Raw genomic sequence first — 23,074 nt, 5'->3', positions numbered from 1 at the left:
TCGGAACGTATGACAATGAATGTCATTACGAGGTAAATTTATATTCCGAATACACAAAATTAAAAAAAAATTACATCTCACTGTATGTAAAATAATTTAAAAACGTAAAAACGCTGTCTCGCGCGCTCGTAACGCATATAATTTCGATCGGAGTGGCTAATAATAATGAGAATCTTGTTATGTTGTGGATGTATTATTAAATCTTTTATTTTACGTAACTAATTCCAAACAGAGAATATTATCTGAGTATTTATTTTTAGAATGCGTATCGTGTTTTTGACAACATATCGACGATGTTAGGCTCATCTCAGTATCTTCATGATCTTCATGATAACTGTAACGACCGCATGCGCAAGATCCAAGATCGTATAATGCTGAAACGTTTATTGAGCCACTCACGCGACACTTTATGGAATCTGGAAGGTACTTCCTACGAACGATTGCGCCGACTTCCGAGAGGGGAATAGTCGGAAGATAGACCATTCATTGAGTTTCCGTTGCCCGTGTTAGCTATCGGAGAATGGACGACTGGCGATCGAGGGATTCGCCAGCAGTTTCGCCACCCTTGAGATACCGTACTTCATTCGACGTTCGGGGCTCATTGAGACTTCCGCGAGTGTGGACAAGTCGCGATTTCGAGTGGAATAAATATCCGTCTTAATATTTTGTATTTCCTCGACAACGGCTTTTCAGTTTTTGTTTTCGGAAAGCAGTAAAGTAGGAACCTGGTGAAATAGACATTTTTCGTTCTGTGGTATTAAGTTTTTTTGGCGAAGCTGCATGTGCTATGAATTGTGTGCTTGCGAGTGATCGTTGGTGAATATGCTGTGGCAACTCGTGAAAACTCGTAAAAAAATTTGCACATATAAATTTGAAACTTCTTGCTCTTCGTTACATTGTTAATGTTGCATCATGCTCTGAAAAAATATAGAATTTTTGTAAATGGCCTAACACAGATGCGTTTTTCGCAATTTAGTTCATTTTTTAGTTCATCTATCTTTCTATACAAATATATCGAAACAAATTTTGTATTGTTCACGAGCAATTCTATTCTTCTATGGTAGTAGGAGAAAAGAATTGACGAGCAATTTGCACGTATCAGTTTGAAACTGCGTAAACTATCTTCGTTGTTGGACACGTATCGATCGTTACATTCATGGCGTATTTCCGTATTTATCATTGGTGATTGTACTGTAGTGATACGATCGTCATTCCATAGCGAAGTGACAATAGCTTCTCGTTTATGATCGACAAATATGTTTCAACGTTCTTGCGCTCACTTAACGCAGCTGCTACGATAATCGCGATTGAAAAGATTTTCTTTTTATTTTTATAGCCACATGGCGTAAGAGATTCGAACTTTTTACATGAACTTTCAGAATCCAATTCTATTCCACTTATAGCACTCTTGTATCGTATTCCATTCGACAAACATCCGGCTCCTTTACTCGATAATCTTAATCAGATGTTCAATATCGTGTATTGGAATTCGTAATCCTTTACCGCCGACATTTTATATATCGATATACATTTTCTTTCTACCGAACTGAACAACGGAACAATGGAAGTTAAAGCACCTTGAAAATTCTTCCCATGCATCGAGGGAAACAATTTCCGATTTGACACAAGTTTATATTAGGATTTGTTGCGAAGTCTGTAAATGCATATTTCATAAAACCAATACTGCAATATTGAATTTCACTTATGTATAGATATATTTTATATAAAAATATTTTTATATTTAATTGTTGAAGCGTATAAAAATAAAAATTATTGTTTGCACAATATCGCGCAGATATCTTTTTGGAAAATGTGAAAAATATATAAATAGTTTTCATTTTTGGTTACAAAAATTAAAAATATCTTTATAAAGGTAAACGTGCAATTACTTATAAATCTTTCTTTATTTTTGGAGTGGAAAATAGGGACAGATACATTTATACATTTATGCACATATATAGGTATGTATAAATTGATAGGTCACAATTAGTATTACAATTTTCAAAGCGTTTCATGAATCTTCGTCATTTCGATAATTTATCTCGATGTTCTTTCAGTTATTATCGACAACATGCATTATTGTTACGAACGAATATCATTCGTACGTACCAACGCGAGGAGCACGAGTAAGAAGCTTTCCATGCAGCCGGCTTTTTATCCGGGGTAAAATCCACTCCGTCTCATCCGTTCATGTTTTCCTGCGATACGTTTTTGAGACTTTTTCTTCTTTTCCTCGCTTGGCTTAATATTCACGGAAGCTTCACGCCACGGTGGCCTGCAGTGTTCCACGGATGCAGCTGCTGCTGCTACCAAGTTACGTTTCAGACCCCTAGGTCCTTCCTCCAAAAGTTGCGCTTTCGGATATTTATAACGGAAATCACGACGCGTTTGTTATACATCGAGCGCGCAACTTGTTCATCCGCGCGAGATGAAAGATCGGCAGAATCAGGAAACCCATTTGCTCTCACATTTAATATACGTGGATACCTGTTTTACGCTCGCGTAACTTTGGATCCAATTTTACTTGCTAATAATTTCGCTTCCTCCTATTCTGAACATCTGTTTATATCACTATTTCATATTTTAAACGCGCTTCTTTAACGGAAACAATTTTAAAGCAATAAGCTTTCAGGAGCAACGTGTGCTGCTTCCGTTGCAGCCTCGACATCAAGGCTGGTGAAATAGTTGTGCGACGCAAGAAAGTTCGTAAGTCGACAGACACGATCTTTTCTCTTTTCTTCTTTTAGATAATTTTGAACAAGTCCGCGCGGGTCAGAGGTAAAACGTAGCGAGGAGGAGAAGAAGGACGGGCGCGTATCACGCAGCATACTGTTTTAATCTAGGAACCCGCTCGGGGAGAGTCACGTCACAGTAGAGAGACGGTTTGGTTATAGGAAACCAGTATGGATAAGAGCACAGACGCGCGCACGGTTCGGGTGTATAGCGAAAGACATAAAGGCAACCTGACGCATTCCATTATAGTGATGTCTACGGCGTAGCTATCGCCGGTAACGGGCCAGCTGACGGTAGCGACGACGGTAGCGGTGGTGGCAGTGGCGGTGCAACCAACCACCGTAGTTTCGACGTAACTCCCGTTTCTCGGCCACCCCCGCCTGTATATTACACGGCGAGGATATGCACGCGCGCGCATACATCCGTGACGGTACTCCGTATGTTCATCGGAGGGGGTGGGGATACGGTGGCGGATTCCGATTTGCATTTTACAACTGACCGCAGAACTTGGCTCCGCGCGCCCCACTATTTCCACTTTATAGGTATGCCATCTTGAGGCGCAGGGGATGCATCCTCGATAAGGATCCTATTCGCTATCGGCGACGAATAACGAATCCGTCCGACTCTCGGAAATGAGACTACATCGAAAATGCACCACGGAACAAAAGTCCGAATAGCCATGTTGTGAGGAGTAGATGAATAAAAAGTATTCCTTTGATATAGAGACATTATTCTGAAATTATGGGAGAATATAGGGGTCATTCCAGAGATTTGTCCGATGTTATTCCAACGATAACGATTTTGCACGAATTTTTCGTCACGTTATATCGCAATTAATTTCTTAATTCATCGTTGGAAACCAAATCTCTTTAAAATTCAATCTTCGTCTTCAAATAAAGCTCGAATAATTCAAACTACACGAAAAACAAATTAGATACATATTTACATCGTTGAAACTGTATCTCACTAAACCTCTTCAATTTTCAGTATTAAACAAAATAATCGAGAATAAATACCCGTTTAAGATACATATTCTTTCTGTGTTTATACGTATGCACATGTATGCGCATATGTCAACAGCGTTTTAATAATACGCGCGCAACAGACAAAATAAACTGGGAGCGATCGTGCGCTTTTGTTTTGTGACGCAAAATGCAACATCCAGATCAATTTCGAAGAATACATACATCGATAACTATTATCGTAAATAAATATCCAATAAATTTGTCCGCAAAACATCGATGTGTAGAACCGAGCAAGCTATTGTTCTGCGACTATCGCTCGTGTCGATCGTTACGAGAAATACGAAAAACAAGGTACAGGTAAAGACAATCGATTGTGTTTCGATCATCGTTATTGCGAACCGTATACATATATCGATGTACTACTACGGCTCGGTTTTCATCATTCTACTTTATTTGCGTTATATGCAACGGCTTCGCGTTCGTTTTGCGACCTACATAGTGGGCGATTTCGCAATAATCGTCCGTGTTGCGAAGCAAAATCGAACGATAATCCTCCCCTAAATATCCGCGCGGGTATTTATTTCTATTTTCATCGACCGTATGAAAACGAAACGTTTCATTTGTTATTTTACTAGGATCCCTTCTATTTTCGGCGACCTGTTAGAGAAATCTCATATTCCGCTCCGTTCTTCGGAGGGAGGTAGGGGCGATATTATTTTGATTTTCCATTTTCGCGTAGAAAGCACGGTAAATTCTGCTTTCGTTATCCGCGTGTTATTGCGATCGATCGAACGGTCGCTCGCGATGAACGAAAATCGCCAGATTATACGTTAAACACATCTCGGATGATAGCGTAAAATGAATGGTTTCCATCAGCACTCCTTTCTCTCTCCCGGTTTAGATCTGCGTGTATACTACTGTATACACACACACACGCACACGCACACGCGCATATATATATATATATATATATAACCTTTTTCAACTCTGTATAGAATATATATACATATATATAAACTCGAAATTCCGTAACTTACGGTAGAACTTCAGTAGAATGATGTAACGAAATATCGGCGGATTCAATGGACTTTGAAAAATCTACGGACTTATTGTTAGTACAGAATAAATTTACAATAAATATTGTTAATTTCTTTTTATCTATACGCATCCTTTCAGTAATGTAAAATGAATTTTTCGAATTTAATATAGTTTTGAAAGTTCTAACGAGTACCATCACTATGTACTCTTTTAATATTAGGCAAACTTTACTTTAACAAAAATTTAAAATATTTTTAAGATATTTCTAGACTCTCGCGAAATATAATGATCATAATTTCATATTTAATTAATTATTTTTATCTATGTATGTGTTCAAGCACAGAGATCTCATATTTATCGTGTCTGTCATAAATAAAAATTAATCTACCTTTATCTTTAGCTTCTTACAGTCTTCGAGACAATCCTTCGTGATGGATCACGATATTCTTCAGTCTGACGCAAGATGCAGATCTTCGGTTAATCCTTCGTCTTTCTCTTCCTCTGCCTCACCTTATTCTACAAAGCGTACGATAAATCCATCTTATACCCGCACATTATTGCAATCTTCAGAACAATCCCCTTCGCCAGATCCGCCGTAATCCGCTAAGTATATCTTTCGCGGGCAGGTCAAATTGAGTTTACCGCGCGAAATAAGGCGGGCGGCCGAATGGATCCAACCGTATCTCACAGGCGTCTTTCAAGTGCCTTTGTAGCAGCGTCTAACTCGTCGTCGACGTAAATTCGACGGCTACAAAAGATCAAAGCGACTTCAGGCTGTGCCAGGAGTCCACCCTGGCGCGCGCGCGCGTCACGGCGTCGGCGTTGGCGTCGGCGTTGGCGTCGGCGTTGCGCTCAATCGAGTGCACAGTGCTTTCCTCGAGCTCCAGCTGTGGTTCCGATGTTCGTGCACACCCTCTATGCTCAGCAGAGCAGACCTGCATTATTCATGTTTGGCGCTCTCTCTCTCTCTCTCTCTCTCTCTCTCTCTCTCTCTCTCTCTCTCTCTCTCCTCTCTCTCTTTCTCTCGCTTTTGTCTGTGCGCGTGTTAGCCCTCGGTAGCTCTTCCTGCCTCTTGCTTCAGCTCTCGTCGCCGAGCCGCAACATCCGGTCTCACCGACTACACCAAAGTGCCAACTTTCTCATTAAGCCTCTCTCGGCCCGTGGCCGCTACTCCCAGGAGATTTCCACGATCGACCATCATGATCCTGCCGCTCCGTTCGGCGATGGCGATGTTGGAGATGCCCATTATCTGGCGCACGGCGGCGGCCGACCTGCCACTGCCGCCGCTTTGGTAAACGACGTCTGTTTTCTGAATTAGTTGGGACGCACTTAACCCCGATTGCGTTAGTTGCTCTAAAGTCTGTTCCCGCGATCAAAGCTCCAAGGGTCAGTCCACCAGGGAGATCGCTTTCTCTTATTATACCCGGATTTTCAATTAGAGATGCGATGCTCTTCGAGAACGAGTCTCAGCGAGAACACAGTGGTTGTTAATTAAATTATTATCTTAAGGAAAGCGAAGAAATTTGGTATATAGTTGCGCAACATTGAATTACCTAATTGTCAGAAAGCGAACCAGATATTTCATTATTTTCCTATACGGCTACACGGAGCGGAGCGTCTAAATCATGTACACTTTTTTCAGGTGCTATTCAGTAAAAGTATGTGACACAAATGCAGTTGCACGCGCTTTCATGCACACGATTCCGCGTTGCTTGAGAAACGTCGGGAGTTTTATGTATCGTTCCGTCTTGCGATACTAATTTAAAGTTTCCAAGCATGTCCAAGACGGATTCCACTCTCGCGTCTCGGCATCGACGATAGCGTAACTTTTATTTAACGATGCATCGAAACTTGGAACGTGGCAAAAAGATAGAGATATGTCTCAAGAATAGCCAAATGTGGAAACTCCGAGGTAGCATAAGCAGTATTCGAGCGGAACGATCGGCTCGCCATCAGCAGGTAGGATCGAATCCGCTTCTTACGAGCGAATCGAGCGATAGTAAATATTTACAGACCAATCGAAGATATAGCGAGCTAAATCCGTCAGCGATAATATTATCCCCGTTTGAAACAGGATTTATTGTAAAAGCTTCCAGGAAGTATAATACTCCTTTAATGCGCCGATCGTCTTGAAAATACCTTACTTTAATGTCTGTATTTACTCTTTTCCGCATGTGCTCCTGTGCCATACGTTAATGGAAAGCATAATATTAATATCATTTTCAATAAAAAAATCTAAATCTCGCAGGTGTTTATGTTTCGTTTATAAATCGTAAATGCTAATTATTTTAATAATAATAATTTTTCCAATTATTTTTTTCTAATAAAGGATTAATTAGTCGGGTTTTTTAAATTAAATTGTCATAACTTAGCTATAATTTCCAGAATTTAAAACTATATTTTCTTAAGTAATAACTGTAATAAGATGATTTTTAAAAGCTTCATAATTTTTCTAAAAGTATAACACATATATTCAAAAATTATAAAAATTATATCTTATTTTAAATAAACAATATTGAATGTGCACGCACGTAGACACAGGCGCACGTAAAATACATACCAAATGTCTGACTCCGAATAAATATCAGACGATCCGATAGACCGTATAAATATTAGACAGAGTGTAATATTATTTTATCAAAAAATGGAAGAAATATATCAAATATATGGATCACTCGTGACATGCACACGTGAATCTTGTGTAAATATTAGGCGGACTGCAGACTGACAAATGTAATATTAATTTCGCATAAATCGTGAAAAATTATCGCTAGCGCGCTCGTCGAACGCCACATATTTTATAGCGACGATATTTCTATTCACAATCGCGAGTTGTGCCATAAAACAACGCAATACCTCATACTCTTGCTCGGCCCCAGAAATCAAATTTTCCCGTTCAATTCCATTTTGTTCGCTTTCTACATCGATTAAAGCGCACTGCCATCATTCTGGTCGGCATGACCGACAATACCGACCGCAGCAATCGGGAAAATAATGTTTCTAACAACGCACTGACAACTCTGACAAGCGCAAGAATAATTCCCGATGATCGTGTACGTTCAGGAGATATCGTTATTCGTCTTAACATCTATCAATATCCGGAATCGTTTTAATTTTCTGCGAATAATTTAATTCGACAGGCAACATACAATGATGACTGCTTTTTGGCACATTGAACAAACGTTTTTCCTAAGATAGAATCGCCAACTTTGAAATAAAGAACTAAATAATAAATTAAATTACATCGTAGTTAGAAATTAGAAATGCCACATATATGTGATATTTCGAATTGTATTAAAAATAACGTTTATTGTTTTTAGAGGCGGCAAAAGTAAGTTGCTCATGCATCAATCACGCAACGCATCATTTCATATAAGTGGACTCGCAGTAGTACCCGCATACATCCATCAACGTGGTTGGCATAACAGTCAATTTGTTTCCCGCAATGGGAAATCCTGCCTAGGCCGAATTTCCTGACATAGATTATCGATATCTCATAACAACTGTGATCTATCGATCGTTCGGTATTTCATGCTAGTCCACTTCCATTTTCATTGCGGAAAATTGAAGAAGCTCCCGGGGGAAAAAAACGAAGAGAATTATAATTGTCCTCGATGTTGTGGTATAGGTAAATGGGATCTTCGAATAGATCGTTATCTTTGGCGGGTATGAGAAAACCAACGCGAGCGGATGTACAAACCGCAAAGCAGCGGAATCGGAAAGGAAAGATGGAAAAGGAATGGGCATTGAGAGAAAGGGAACAAAATAGAATTGAATAGGGAAAAGAGAAGGTATTCACGGATTACTGTGATTCTCTATATCCAAACTGATATTCAATATGCTTTATCTCTTATTTTTGCTGCTTTCTTCCATTTTCGATTGCTGTTGAAATATATTCCTTTCTTTCAGAGAATAATGTAGAAATGATATTCTTACGGAGCAATCAATAATAATTAATGATTAACTTTCAACACTTAATATTTAAGCTACAACGGTACAAGATTAACCTATATATATGTATAAAACGTTAAATTAATGAAGTCGCTTTGTTTATCCGCTAGGTTTCTATTTAAATCAATACTATGCCGTTTTTCGAAGTTCTCTGTCGATTATTTTTATTAGCCGTTCTCAGCTTCTGGGGCTCAATAATCTATCGCAAGCGAAAGTTCGACTTAAAAGCCCAAGCAGAGTTACGCGAACGTCTTATTTTATCAGGTATTACATTTTTGCCGCGCCTCAATCTCCTTCAGCAATCTCTTATCCTGGATTACGATATTACATCAGACTCCTTCCTCTTGCGCGATGATCTCCTTCGCGATATATTTTTGTGTGATATATACGTATACAGAGCATATAAGAGTACATGTACATAAAGCAGATAACTAGACGAGAGGGAGAAAAAATGTCCACTCTTTAATACTTAGGAGAGAGAGAGAGTCGATTATCTCAGTTATATTTCGTGTTGATCGAACCGTATATAACAATCTAAACTTTATCGCTGTCCAAGGATCTTTTCCCAAGTGTGTCATGAGAAAGGAAGCCCTTTCAGTTGCTGTTGCCGACGACTAAAGCGTTAAAGGAACTCTATGGCATTAAAGTTGAAGAATTTTCCGACGATTCTGATAAATGGCACGAATCTGTTACCATCGATGAAAAGACGAAGTACCGTCCCCTAGTTATACTAGTCTTCATGTGGATCTTTACGCTTTCGCGATCGATCCGCTCACAAGCTTAACACGGGCAATTCTTTTTGTTTTAGAGGGTACGGTCCCTCTAAATTTTTCAGCGAAGAAACACTTGGGAGAAATTTGCAGTGAACGAATTTCTCCGGAAAAGGTATGCACAGCGCATCACCAACCAATTTGATTACAAAAGCTTGCGCCAACCTGTAAATGGAATTTTTTACTTTCCGCGCTTTTGCAATTTCTTAGGCGTTGTTGGAAAACTCTGGTATTTATTGAGAACCTGAATTGAACAGGTGAAATGAGTTTGCTGGAATATGAATTGATAACAATATTTTTTCTATTACAGAATAATTTGATAATGCCACGTTTCCGTTTTCAAATATTTGAGATAAACAACAGCGCGAGACAAATGTGCGGTTGACCAATCAACGTTCATTCATAAAATTATGCGTATGTAATATTGCAAGCTGCCACAAAAGAATGTTCTTTTTCTAGAGCGGACGTTATGACGCGGTTTTTTATTTACCGAAAAGAACGACTGCTACGTGTCCAGTTCAAAGGAGCTTGCTTATTTTCCTGTGCAAGCTAAAATTAAGCCTGTCTTTCCTAAAGTCCTTAACGAACGCCAGGACTTGAACGAAAAACCAGAGAGAAATTTCTCGTGCGAAACCAGTTTTGTGTGAAATGAGATACTCGCAACGATAATCAGCGACGCTCTTTGAAAAAGCGATTTTCCAGCTAACGCGCGCCCGCGCGCATGAGCGATAAGAGAATTCCAGGCCTGACCGCATTTTCGAAATACCTCTCTCGCGATTTCTTTACACTCGAAGAGCTGTCTCCCCCTGCATCTTTCCTCTTTTTCTCACTCGTTCTGTTTTCCTCTTTCCTCCGAAATTCTTAAGTAACGAAACTCACGGAAGAAACTTCTTGCCCGGGGATGAATACGTTGCCCAGGATGCAAGAAGTAGGTGAAAATCCGTTCGTCCTTTTTTTCCCCATGGCGCGCTGAATCGCGAATCGCTATCCCAGAAAGGAAAATGAAGGGGACGACCTGGCGTGTGTAGGAAACTACGTGCGCGACTAAGAAGTGTGTGCGACTAGGAAGCTGCAAAAGGATGCTCTTTTTCTAGAGCGGGCGGATAGTAGGAGATAGCGTGTCGCAGTTATTGAATCCTCCTCTCTCGCGCGTGTGTTGCCGCATAATGTAATCGAGCTAGTCTACGCGGAAGGAAGGAAGGAAGGAAGCATTCGCCATCTTTGATAAAGGCAGATTTCTTCGAAATCGCGGAATCGATTTCCGTTAACCGTGCACAGCACATATTAAATGTAGCCCGTCTCCTGCTTTGCGGAATATCGCTAGCATTTCGCAGGAATAAATGAATGCTTCGGTAATAATGGCTTTTCAGATCGTAGTTTATTATTTTTATATTACGAACCGTAATGCCTCGCAATTGTTTGAGAAATAAATAAAGAAATAAAATACGGAATTAAAATGTATAAGATAGCTTATCTTGACACTCTCAAATCCATTTTATTCGCATATATTCGTCTTTCAAAATACACTACTTTTTGTAATGGTTACTGAGGTCATCAATTATTATAATTATTATTAATATAACAGAGATAAATTTAAAATTAGCTTGCGTGATTACAGAAGCCCGGCCGTGCGATTACAACCCCGCGCACGATAAAAGTTAAAGCGCACGATAAAGGTTAAACATGTAAACTTGAACGAAGGGAGGTCCATCGTGTCCGCTAATGCGTGTCTCATTATGCAAATCCGGCGGACTTCGTGATGCGATTTTAAAATGCGCACGCGAAACTTTTTGATCGCGCCGTGGCAACTTTCGCTCGGCTGCCTATAGTTGGAGGGGGATATTTCACGCGAGCAAATCCGCGGATCAAGAGTCATAAGAGGGTATCGAGCGAGCGTTTCGCTTTACCCTGAACAAAGCTCGCAAAACTCTCCGCAGCCGGTGCCGGTGTACGGGCGGAAAGTTGGCGCGGAAAGAAACGACTGTACGGCCGCAAGAGCGGAGCGTCGGCGTGGAACGCGAGCACTGGCGGTCCAGAAAATTGCGAAACTTTGATGCGCCGTAAATCCACCCCAGGACCAAGTCAAACCTCGTCGACAATGGTCGACATTAAACAACGTTACTTGACGCGACTTCTTGACGCGCGCGCGGCGCGACGTCCTGGTCTGTGAGTTGTGACTCCGTCGGGTGTTGCCGACTTGCGAATGCAATGCGCTCGTTAGCAGCATGCGATTGCTCGTCGCTCCGAAGTGGTTCGTGGCACGTAACGCAGTAACGGAAACGATATGCGGCATATTCTCTCTCTTTCTCTTGTTAGAGAATTCTGTCTGTAGTCTGGTTATGAATCAATCCGCGATGTATATACTCGTGAATATGAATAGATATGACGCGCGTTAACTTGCCGTTAGCACGTATATGGTATATGCGCGCGTTTGCGTATTGCAGTGGCGGCGAATGCGCCACGCGTTTCCATTGTGCTTGTGATTCCAACATTATGGTTATTAGGTGTGTACACGTACGTGGTTACGTACACTTGTACGTTCGCGAGGAGCGGCTTTTCGAGGCGACAGCGAAACGCGATATAATATATTCGCGGAACGAATCAGAATTCATTACACATATTACGGGTAAACATTTAAGAATTTTTTTTAAATACAATTTGGCTCTATCGACATATAGTATCTCGCGTACAAAGGTCGCAGGTCACACGTCTTACTTCCACGTGACCATTTTTCATATTAGATCCTGTGTGCGTCAGCGTCGCGCCGGAGCGCTGTTTAAGCATGCTACATAAGCGTTGCTGCGAGTAATGCCGGTGATACGTGAGCGACGAGCGTGAAACGCTAAGCCGCACCTGAACTCGCTGCAATACATCTGGGATCTAGTCCACATTCAGCTTCAAGTTTACGTCAGGAGCACACGCCGTTTTCCAGGAATTAGTTAATTAAGTTAATCCCTATCACGTGATTCTTACTACGTCCGAAAGGATTATGTTCGCTAGTGATGCAGTCTGATAAAGCGTGAAACACCCTGTAATATAACGTAAATTAAAAGATGTATCCTGCAACCATTGTAAATGCTGTATACCGTGTAATATACATTAATTAAATTGCTTTAATGAGATACTACTTCCGCGTCGCGATGATATAAAATATTTTGTATTAAAATTGACTCTTTCGTCCTGTAGTAGTGACTTTTCTGCTGAAAACTGCAAACAACAACGCAACGTCATAATGTCTGCCTACGTTAATTTATCATGCGCTAGTGCATTGTGACGTATCTCTCTCGTAGAGAGTAACTCTCGACACTCTAACATTATTGATATTACCGGCGCCAGGCCGCAGTAATATGTTCTCGTCAGCGATTTGTTGCGTTGCGCGTCAGGTGAGCTCGACGGCAGAAAATCGAATGAAATCGCAGTCATTAGGTCCATTTCACGCGTGTATCCAATTCCAATTAGGCTAATGATTTCCCGGCATATTTCGTTCTCCGCGTCGCACGCGACGCGCGACGCGTGCAGAACGCATTCGTCGTTTTTAACGGCAATATTTACGCGCGCGATATTACGGCGCGCGTACCTCGATGCAGCGCTGCAGTACTTCATTAGACTGGATTCAATTTGCCGAAAGTTTTGTCGGATTTTCAATGCGCGCCACGCTTGAATACGCCTGATAGGCGTTTGCTGTGAATTAACGTCGCCGCCGCTTTTTAGGCTGCGCGCTTTTAACGAATCGAATTATCGATGTTACCGTCCGGGAAACGCTGTTTCCGATATTTACGCATCGCCGACTTTCGCATTCATTTTATATTCGAATTACTCTGACGGAATAAGCTTTGAACAATCAAATCTCACCCAGAAAAAGGATGTCGATGTGTGCCGATTAACATTCAATATTATTATTCTTCTGGAAAATGGAGAACCTTATGCATTTCGTTTTTGATAAAAGAGCGACAGGATATTGAGATAAAAATAATTTAATAAGTCATAGACTTTGCGTTATTCTCCTCGATTTTAAATTGACACACACACACACACAACGCTGTTAGAAATAAGAAAATTATTTTCCGCTTCGGCTTTTGTTAACTTCAACAACTTATTCTCTTTTAAAAATAAAAGATCTTTTTAATTTTAATTAAATTCTCGTTCTTCGATCTATTTCTTTGACATAAACCGATGAAAATTTCTTCCTCGCGGGCGATATATCAAATCGCAATCCCTGTCTCGCGTATATATTCTTTTATCTAGATTCATCCACCAATTCAATAATGAAATGCGCGTTGACGCACGTTGCTACGTGCTGCCAAGCAGCAGCAGCAACAGCGGCAGCAACAGCAGCAGCAGCATGCAGCGTATCTTTTCGCTTTATCATCGCGTAAAACGCTTTCACGTAATTGTGAGAAAGCCCTCGACGTTGACGCAACGCGTCTATTCGCGCCTCCGTTCATTTTCTCTCCTCGGTAACGAGAAAGCCTTGGCGCATCGTCCGTTTTCCGCACCACTTATTGAAATGTAGATGTAGACGTGGGCTGCGATGCTGAAAATGGAGCTAAAAACAGAAAGAGCCGTTTCGTAGAAAGAAACCTGGCACGACGGATGCATTTTCGTTCGCGCGTTCTTGCGTGCACAATGTCCGCACGACTGCGAGACTGCGAGTGCATAGCACGCAGCGCATCGTTGACTGACATTACGGAAGAGCGACCGTGATGCGACCCAGGAAACAAACAAAAGAGCGGAAAGAATTAATGACGGCGCCGACTCTCGCCGTTCGCGGACCGTTGCATCACCTTCTTTTGCATTATGCTTCCTGTTACCATCATGCTTGCATTCCGATATGATTCTGTCTCGTATCTTGTTTACTCGAAAAAATCTGTAAATGAGTTACCGCCTCGTTAACGCTTCGAGATGCCGATAGAAAAGACGCGGAATGGAGAATAATCAGCCTTGCAGTCGCTATTTCCAATGAGATTTTTCCTTGCACTTGATCTTCGTTGAACACGATGTGTAAAATATTACGTTTGCAAATATCATTATAATATCATTGAATTGTTGTCATTATTTTAATCAAAATATCGATTCTCACATGCTGTTGACGCAACTCTTTAATTATAAAATCCTTACGAATTAATTCTTAGAAAAGTCGTAATCCCTTATTTAGCAATGTCCTTCCGTTTTATTCACTTTCACGTTATTTATCTGCCGGCCGTATTACAGTTTTTTTTTTCTAGGCCCATTTGTTCGATACCGTGTTAGAAAAAGTCTCGGGGAGTTTCTAGGTTGACAAATGAATTACGATAAATGAGTTACGGAGTCCCGACGACTTTGAGCGGAAGGAAAGACACAGTTCTGAAAAAAGAGGTGGGAAAAAGTACGTTGAAATGACGAAACAAAATTAAGCAGTTTTACATGGTCAATTTGCAACCTTTGCCCTACACTTTTTTCAACTTCCAAATTAGGTATGCCACATAATAAAATTATGATGATAAAAAAATCTACATAATAGATAAGATTATGATATAATATTGCGTTATTTACATTCGTTAATTGTAAAGAGAGTTTGCATAAAAATAAGGTCAATCTCAAATATAATGATCCTATGAGAATATCGTCGCGAAAATAATACATTAATTAACTAGTCGTATATACTCGGCGATCGATTAATTTACCTTTAATCTCAGCCGATGGGTTTGATTGGAAGTCGAAGTGACATCGCGATTGATAGGTCCTAGGCATTTTCTGTCTATTTGAACAATCGAAGGAAAAGGAGACGGTGTGAAGTTTAATAGAGGTGTTCTCTCATCAATCTCACGCTGCGAGAAAGAGCGTAGACTACTTTTTTTTATTTTGTGGGATCGCGCCTCATTCATCGCATCGCAGACGAGGCGATGACAAATTGCTTTTACTGCAAAATTCTCAATCAAGCGAGAATATTTAATCACTTTAAATAAATAGTTTGTTTCAAAAATAGTGTATTTTTTAAACGTATTGCAACATTTTTTAGTTGTTTGTATAAAAGATAAATTTATAACATCATCATCATTATTATATATATTTTAATTTACAAAATTTAATGAATTTGTCTAATTGAATGTGTAATAAAAAATGTAGTAATTTCATTCATACGCAATCTCTGCGAGACTCTCGGCCTCAAATCTGCATTATGTTCTTACAATCGCAAACACACTCAACTGGATATTTCCGTCGCTCTCAATTTACAATGTAATATAGTCGGTCGTTCTACACTTTACTAATATCTTCTCTCGAGAAACTTGAAATCACTCGTATCTCTATATACCCGTTCTATTTTCCTCAGTGAAGAGATCGTTAAATCAGATGAGGGTAAATTCGAAAAGCTTCACGTACGCATTAAAGTGTTCTCTTGCTTTTTCCTATTTGTTTCGCTCGTTCCTGGGAAATCATCAAAGACGCGGCCGATTTCGAGCCGCATTTTCAATGGCCAGATGAGAGAAGAACCGTTGGCGACACAAGGAAATCTCGCTTGCGGATAAGCACTCGGAAATGAGATCGCGCTGTTTGGAAACACGATTAAAACGACCAACTCGGCTCGGCTTTCTAAATTGGATTACAAAGTTGAAAAAACGTGTGCGGAATAGTCATATCAATTTAAATAACGCTACACCGTTATCAATTTGATTCGCGGGAGAGCAACGCAAAAGTCGTTCTTGAATCGCGAATCGCAAGTTTTGTGCTCAAGCCGAAGCGAATCTTGAGAGAGACTGTTACCGTAAATCGCGACTTTCGACTCAGGACGGCTTTCAGGCGTAGTACTTTTTTAATTCGAGGTTGAAAGGTTGCGCCCTCTTATTTTCCGCGCGATGCCGACGAGCCCCGTGAAACGTTTAACATTTAAACCAGATACGCAAAGTTACGAGATGAAAATGTTCACTCTTTCATAAATACGGTGGAAACTTTTGACGTATTTACTTAATACACATTTTCTTCTTGAACTTAGTGGTATTTTGTTCATGTTCCTCATGTATTTCTCTCTTCTTCACCAGTTTTCAAAAAGAACGGATTCTACTACAGATACAAAATTTTATCGAATAGAAGAAAAAATTGTTTTTTTAAATGATGTGCCGGTAGTAATCTTCTGGAATAGTATATTGTGCACCAAGGGGCGAAAGTAGCGTTTTTCAGAAGAGTGCGAAGTTTGCCGTCCGAGCCGAAGGCGAGGGCGGCAAATCACACGAGTCTGAAAAAGCTTTTGCCCCGACGTACACACGATATTTTTCACAATATCTTTACGGAAAGTTCGACTTCCATGCCTAGAGAGAGGCGAGAGTGGCCATTTCACGCCAGGACGGCATAGCGGGCGGAAAGTGGTTACTTTCCGCCCGCAAATGAACTATCCTATAGATCTGATGCCACATAGAAGTCATCGAGACTCGTGGCAATGCAGCATGCTCGGCAGCAAGGGTTCATCCATTAAGCAAGAAAAATCAAGACGCATTTCAGCTATATTGCATTAATTTTATGACGTTGTTGTAATATAGTTGAAATGTTTCTTGACCTTTCTCGCTTAATCGGAATGTAATTGCTGAAAAGAACTGAAAATTATTCCCTACCTACGTTTTAACTAAGTCCATACCTACGCTTATTTCTCCACGCTTCCCTACGCTAAAACTCACCGACCCCGATGTGCAGCAGCGGAGCTGTATCTGCAACGTCGCTACGATGATTCTGTAACAATCAAACATACAATCCAAATTAGAGCAGAAAAGAAAGGAGACAGTCAGTATTTCGAAAAATAATTACCGAACGTAAAACACCGAATTCTATATTTTAATTCGTTAAACGAATTTAATAAAAAAATCACGTTTAATTTCTTGAAAGTATACTCTATTTACTGAACACAAGAATTTTAAATAGAATTTTAAAAATTAAACTCTTTTTTAATTTCTACTCTCTAGCTAACTTTACTATTCGATTGAAAAACCGATTGGTTAAACTATCCGCGAAAGACACAATATGTATAAACCAATTATATTTACCGCATGTTGTTCCGCCGGCTCCTGATGCTTCTCCCAGGCCTCCACTTTCTTTCACGCTGCTCGGGGTGTCCCTCGTGTTTCCTCGATGCGAAGCTGATGCTCCTTCCTGCGCGCGCGCGTGGATATGTTCTGTAACATAAAAATAAACAAATCGATTAAATAATTGTCACGCGCATCGAACATCTTATTCGTTATTCCGATTAATGTTTTCCTAAATTACTTCTTCGAAAAAAGTCTCTACGTTAGAATCAACTTGAATCAAATTTTTCGATTTATTTCTTTTTACTAATTTATATTTCGAAACACGGTTTAATGTAGCAACTAAATAAAAACAAACGAAAAAAGAGATTCTATATTATCTTTAGAAAAAATAAAAAATAACACTTACCAGAAGTGTTAGTACGCCGATGCCCGATGCCTCTCCTAGGCCTCCACCTCCTCTCAGGCTGCTCGAGATGTCCATCGTGTTCCCTCGATGCGAAGCTGATGGTCCTTCCAGCGTGGATATTTTCTGTAACATAAAAATAATCGAATCGATTAAATAATTGTCACGCGCATCGAACATCTTATTCATTATTCAGATTAATGTTTTCTTAAATTACTTCTCCAAAAAAGATCTCTACGTTAGAATCAACTTGAATCAAATTTTTCAAATTATTCCTTTTTACTAATTTATATTTCGAAACACGGTATAATGTAGAAACTAAATAAGGATAAACGAAAAAAGGAATTCTATAATATTTTTAGAAAAAATAAAAAGTAACACTTACCAGAAGTGTTGGTACGTTGATGCCCGATGCCTATCCTAGGCCTCCTCCTCCTCTCAGGCTGCTCGGAATGTCAGCTACGCAGCATTCCCTCGCTGCTCCGATGTCACGTTCAGCGTCGTTATTTTCTGAAATATTCAAATGAACGATTCGATTAAGTAAAGACAGAAGAGATAGAAAATTTTTGGACATAAGTAACATAGTACGTAAAAATCAATTACACTCACCACTTTCTGTCAGGCTGCTCTGGCCGCAAAATCCACCTCCACCTTCGGGTCAAATAGGGGTCTCGAGCCACATTGAGACTCTTGGCAATGCAAAGCAAAATCAAGAAGCCATTTCGGCTATATTGCATTAATTTTACGACGTTGTTGCAATATAGTCGAAATGTTTCTCTCGCTTAATAGAAATGTAATTGCTAAAAGGAATTAAAAATTATTCTCTACCTTTTTTTTTTTTTTTTTTTTACGTGGTGGAAATCTTCGAAAGACTCCCCCGCCCTGGTGTAGGGAGGGGGAGTGTCGGATTCTACGCGCACGCGTACCACCGTTACGAGGGGCGCTTCAGAGGACCGAAATCCCCTGAGCCTCCCTCAGCGTGGCATCGCGCGCCCATAGCCTACCGACTAAAACCACCACGAGCGACCCTGATCTAACTTTCTAAGGGTGGTGGGTGTCGATCCGCAGACACACGCACCGCGCGACTCTACGCCCTATAATCCACCCGTAATCTCGCAGGGTTGGGTGGGTGTCGATCCGCAGACACACGCACCGCGCGACGCTACGCCCTATAATCCACCCGTAATCTCGCAGGGTTGGGTGGGTGTCGATCCGCAGACACTCGCACCGCGCGCGACTCTACGCCCTATAATCCACCCGTAATCTCGCAGGGTTGGGTGGGTGTCGATCCGCAGACACACGCACCGCGCGACTCTACGCCCTATAATCCACCCGTAATCTCGCAGGGTTGGGTGGGTGTCGATCCGCAGACACACGCACCGCGCGACTCTACGCCCTATAATCCACCCGTAATCTCGCAGGGTTGGGTGGGTGTCGATCCGCAGACACACGCACCGCGCGACTCTACGCCCTATAATCCACCCGTAATCTCGCAGGGTTGGGTGGGTGTCGATCCGCAGACACACGCACCGCGCGACTCTACGCCCTATAATCCACCCGTAATCTCGCAGGGTTGGGTGGGTGTCGATCCGCAGACACACGCACCGCGCGACTCTACGCCCTATAATCCACCCGTAATCTCGCAGGGTTGGGTGGGTGTCGATCCGCAGACACACGCACCGCGCGACTCTACGCCCTATAATCCACCCGTAATCTCGCAGGGTTGGGTGGGTGTCGATCCGCAGACACACGCACCGCGCGACTCTACGCCCTATAATCCACCCGTAATCTCGCAGGGTTGGGTGGGTGTCGATCCGCAGACACACGCACCGCGCGAATCTACGCCCTATAATCCACCCGTAATCTCGCAGGGTTGGGTGGGTGTCGATCCGCAGACACACGCACCGCGCGAATCTACGCCCTATAATCCACCCGTAATCTCGCAGGGTTGGGTGGGTGTCGATCCGCAGACACACGCACCGCGCGACTCTACGCCCTATAATCCACCCGTAATCTCGCAGGGTTGGGTGGGTGTCGATCCGCAGACACACGCACCGCGCGACTCTACGCCCTATAATCCACCCGTAATCTCGCAGGGTTGGGTGGGTGTCGATCCGCAGACACACGCACCCCGCGCGACGCGACGACCTAATCGCCTAAACACTCTCAGGGTGGTGGATGTCGATCCGCAGACACACGCACCCCGCGCGACGCGACGACCTAATCGCCTAAACACTCTCAGGGTGGTGGATGTCGATCCGCAGACACACGCACCCCGCGCGACGCGACGACCTAATCGCCTAAACACTCTCAGGGTGGTGGATGTCGATCCGCAGACACACGCACCCCGCGCGACGCGACGACCTAATCGCCTAAACACTCTCAGGGTGGTGGATGTCGATCCGCAGACACACGCACCCCGCGCGACGCGACGACCTAATCGCCTAAACACTCTCAGGGTGGTGGATGTCGATCCGCAGACACACTCACCCCGCGCGACGCGACGACCTAATCGCCTAAACACTCTCAGGGTGGTGGATGTCGATCCGCAGACACACGCACCCCGCGCGACGCGACGACCTAATCGCCTAAACACTCTCAGGGTGGTGGATGTCGATCCGCAGACACACGCACCCCGCGCGACGCGACGACCTAATCCGCCTAAACACTCTCAGGGTGGTGGATGTCGATCCGCAGACACACGCACCCCGCGCGACGCGACGACCTAATCGCCTAAACACTCTCAGGGTGGTGGATGTCGATCCGCAGACACACTCACCCCGCGCGACGCGACGACCTAATCGCCTAAACACTCTCAGGGTGGTGGATGTCGATCCGCAGACACACGCACCCCGCGCGACGCGACGACCTAATCGCCTAAACACTCTCAGGGTGGTGGATGTCGATCCGCAGACACACTCACCCCGCGCGACGCGACGACCTAATCGCCTAAACACTCTCAGGGTGGTGGATGTCGATCCGCAGACACACGCACCCCGCGCGACGCGACGACCTAATCGCCTAAACACTCTCAGGGTGGTGGATGTCGATCCGCAGACACACTCACCCCGCGCGACGCGACGACCTAATCGCCTAAACACTCTCAGGGTGGTGGATGTCGATCCGCAGACACACTCACCCCGCGCGACGCGACGACCTAATCGCCTAAACACTCTCAGGGTGGTGGATGTCGATCCGCAGACACACTCACCCCGCGCGACGCGACGACCTAATCGCCTAAACACTCTCAGGGTGGTGGATGTCGATCCGCAGACACACGCACCCCGCGCGACGCGACGACCTAATCGCCTAAACACTCTCAGGGTGGTGGATGTCGATCCGCAGACACACGCACCCCGCGCGCGACGACCTAACGCCTAAACACTCTCAGGGTGGTGGATGTCGATCCGCAGACACACTCACCCCGCGCGACGCGACGACCTAATCGCCTAAACACTCTCAGGGTGGTGGATGTCGATCCGCAGACACACTCACCCCGCGCGACGCGACGACCTAATCGCCTAAACACTCTCAGGGTGGTGGATGTCGATCCGCAGACACACGCACCCCGCGCGACGCGACGACCTAATCGCCTAAACACTCTCAGGGTGGTGGATGTCGATCCGCAGACACACGCACCCCGCGCGACGCGACGACCTAATCGCCTAAACACTCTCAGGGTGGTGGATGTCGATCCGCAGACACACGCACCCCGCGCGACGACCTAATCGCCTAAACACTCTCAGGGTGGTGGATGTCGATCCGCAGACACACTCACCCCGCGCGACGCGACGACCTAATCGCCTAAACACTCTCAGGGTGGTGGATGTCGATCCGCAGACACACTCACCCCGCGCGACGCGACGACCTAATCGCCTAAACACTCTCAGGGTGGTGGATGTCGATCCGCAGACACACGCACCCCGCGCGACGCGACGACCTAATCGCCTAAACACTCTCAGGGTGGTGGATGTCGATCCGCAGACACACTCACCCCGCCCGACGCGACGACCTAATCGCCTAAACACTCATCGACGGTGGTGGATGTCTCGCAGCAAACACCACCTCCCCCCCGGGGTGGTGGATGTCGATCCGCAGACACACGCACCCCGCGCGACGCGACGACCTAATCGCCTAAACACTCTCAGGGTGGTGGATGTCGATCCGCAGACACACTCACCCCGCGCGACGCGACGACCTAATCGCCTAAACACTCTCAGGGTGGTGGATGTCGATCCGCAGACACACTCACCCCGCGCGACGCGACGACCTAATCGCCTAAACACTCTCAGGGTGGTGGATGTCGATCCGCAGACACACGCACCCCGCGCGACGCGACGACCTAATCGCCTAAACACTCTCAGGGTGGTGGATGTCGATCCGCAGACACACTCACCCCGCGCGACGCGACGACCTAATCGCCTAAACACTCTCAGGGTGGTGGATGTCGATCCGCAGACACACTCACCCCGCGCGACGCGACGACCTAATCGCCTAAACACTCTCAGGGTGGTGGATGTCGATCCGCAGACACACGCACCCCGCGCGACGCGACGACCTAATCGCCTAAACACTCTCAGGGTGGTGGATGTCGATCCGCAGACACACTCACCCCGCGCGACGCGACGACCTAATCGCCTAAACACTCTCAGGGTGGTGGATGTCGATCCGCAGACACACGCACCCCGCGCGACGCGACGACCTAATCGCCTAAACACTCTCAGGGTGGTGGATGTCGATCCGCAGACACACGCACCCCGCGCGACGCGACGACCTAATCGCCTAAACACTCTCAGGGTGGTGGATGTCGATCCGCAGACACACTCACCCCGCGCGACGCGACGACCTAATCGCCTAAACACTCTCAGGGTGGTGGATGTCGATCCGCAGACACACTCACCCCGCGCGACGCGACGACCTAATCGCCTAAACACTCTCAGGGTGGTGGATGTCGATCCGCAGACACACTCACCCCGCGCGACGCGACGACCTAATCGCCTAAACACTCTCAGGGTGGTGGATGTCGATCCGCAGACACACGCACCCCGCGCGACGCGACGACCTAATCGCCTAAACACTCTCAGGGTGGTGGATGTCGATCCGCAGACACACTCACCCCGCGCGACGCGACGACCTAATCGCCTAAACACTCTCAGGGTGGTGGATGTCGATCCGCAGACACACGCACCCCGCGCGACGCGACGACCTAATCGCCTAAACACT

At 44.2% G+C, this 23,074-nt stretch overlaps 1 protein-coding gene and 1 long non-coding RNA gene across 5 annotated transcripts in view; one reads left to right on the top strand and one right to left on the bottom strand.

The window, feature by feature from the left end:
* Nucleotides 1–23,074, top strand: part of Cmpy (crimpy) — a 256,147-nt gene that overhangs the window by 208,773 nt on the left and 24,300 nt on the right. The gene's annotated exons all lie outside the window — the stretch shown is intronic.
* Nucleotides 15,468–18,422, bottom strand: LOC139825256 (uncharacterized). Its single transcript, XR_011735504.1, has 4 exons — nucleotides 18,237–18,422; nucleotides 17,855–17,977; nucleotides 17,467–17,595; nucleotides 15,468–17,155 (listed from the first exon to the last, which is right to left on the bottom strand). It is a non-coding gene; the product is annotated as an uncharacterized lncRNA (long non-coding RNA).

The sequence above is a fragment of the Temnothorax longispinosus genome, chromosome 2, assembly GCF_030848805.1.
Source record: "Temnothorax longispinosus isolate EJ_2023e chromosome 2, Tlon_JGU_v1, whole genome shotgun sequence".
In the NCBI taxonomy this organism is placed as follows: Eukaryota; Metazoa; Arthropoda; class Insecta; order Hymenoptera; family Formicidae; genus Temnothorax; species Temnothorax longispinosus.
The sequence above is the reverse complement of the archived record's forward strand: the minus strand, read 5'-3'. Positions and strand labels throughout refer to the sequence as shown.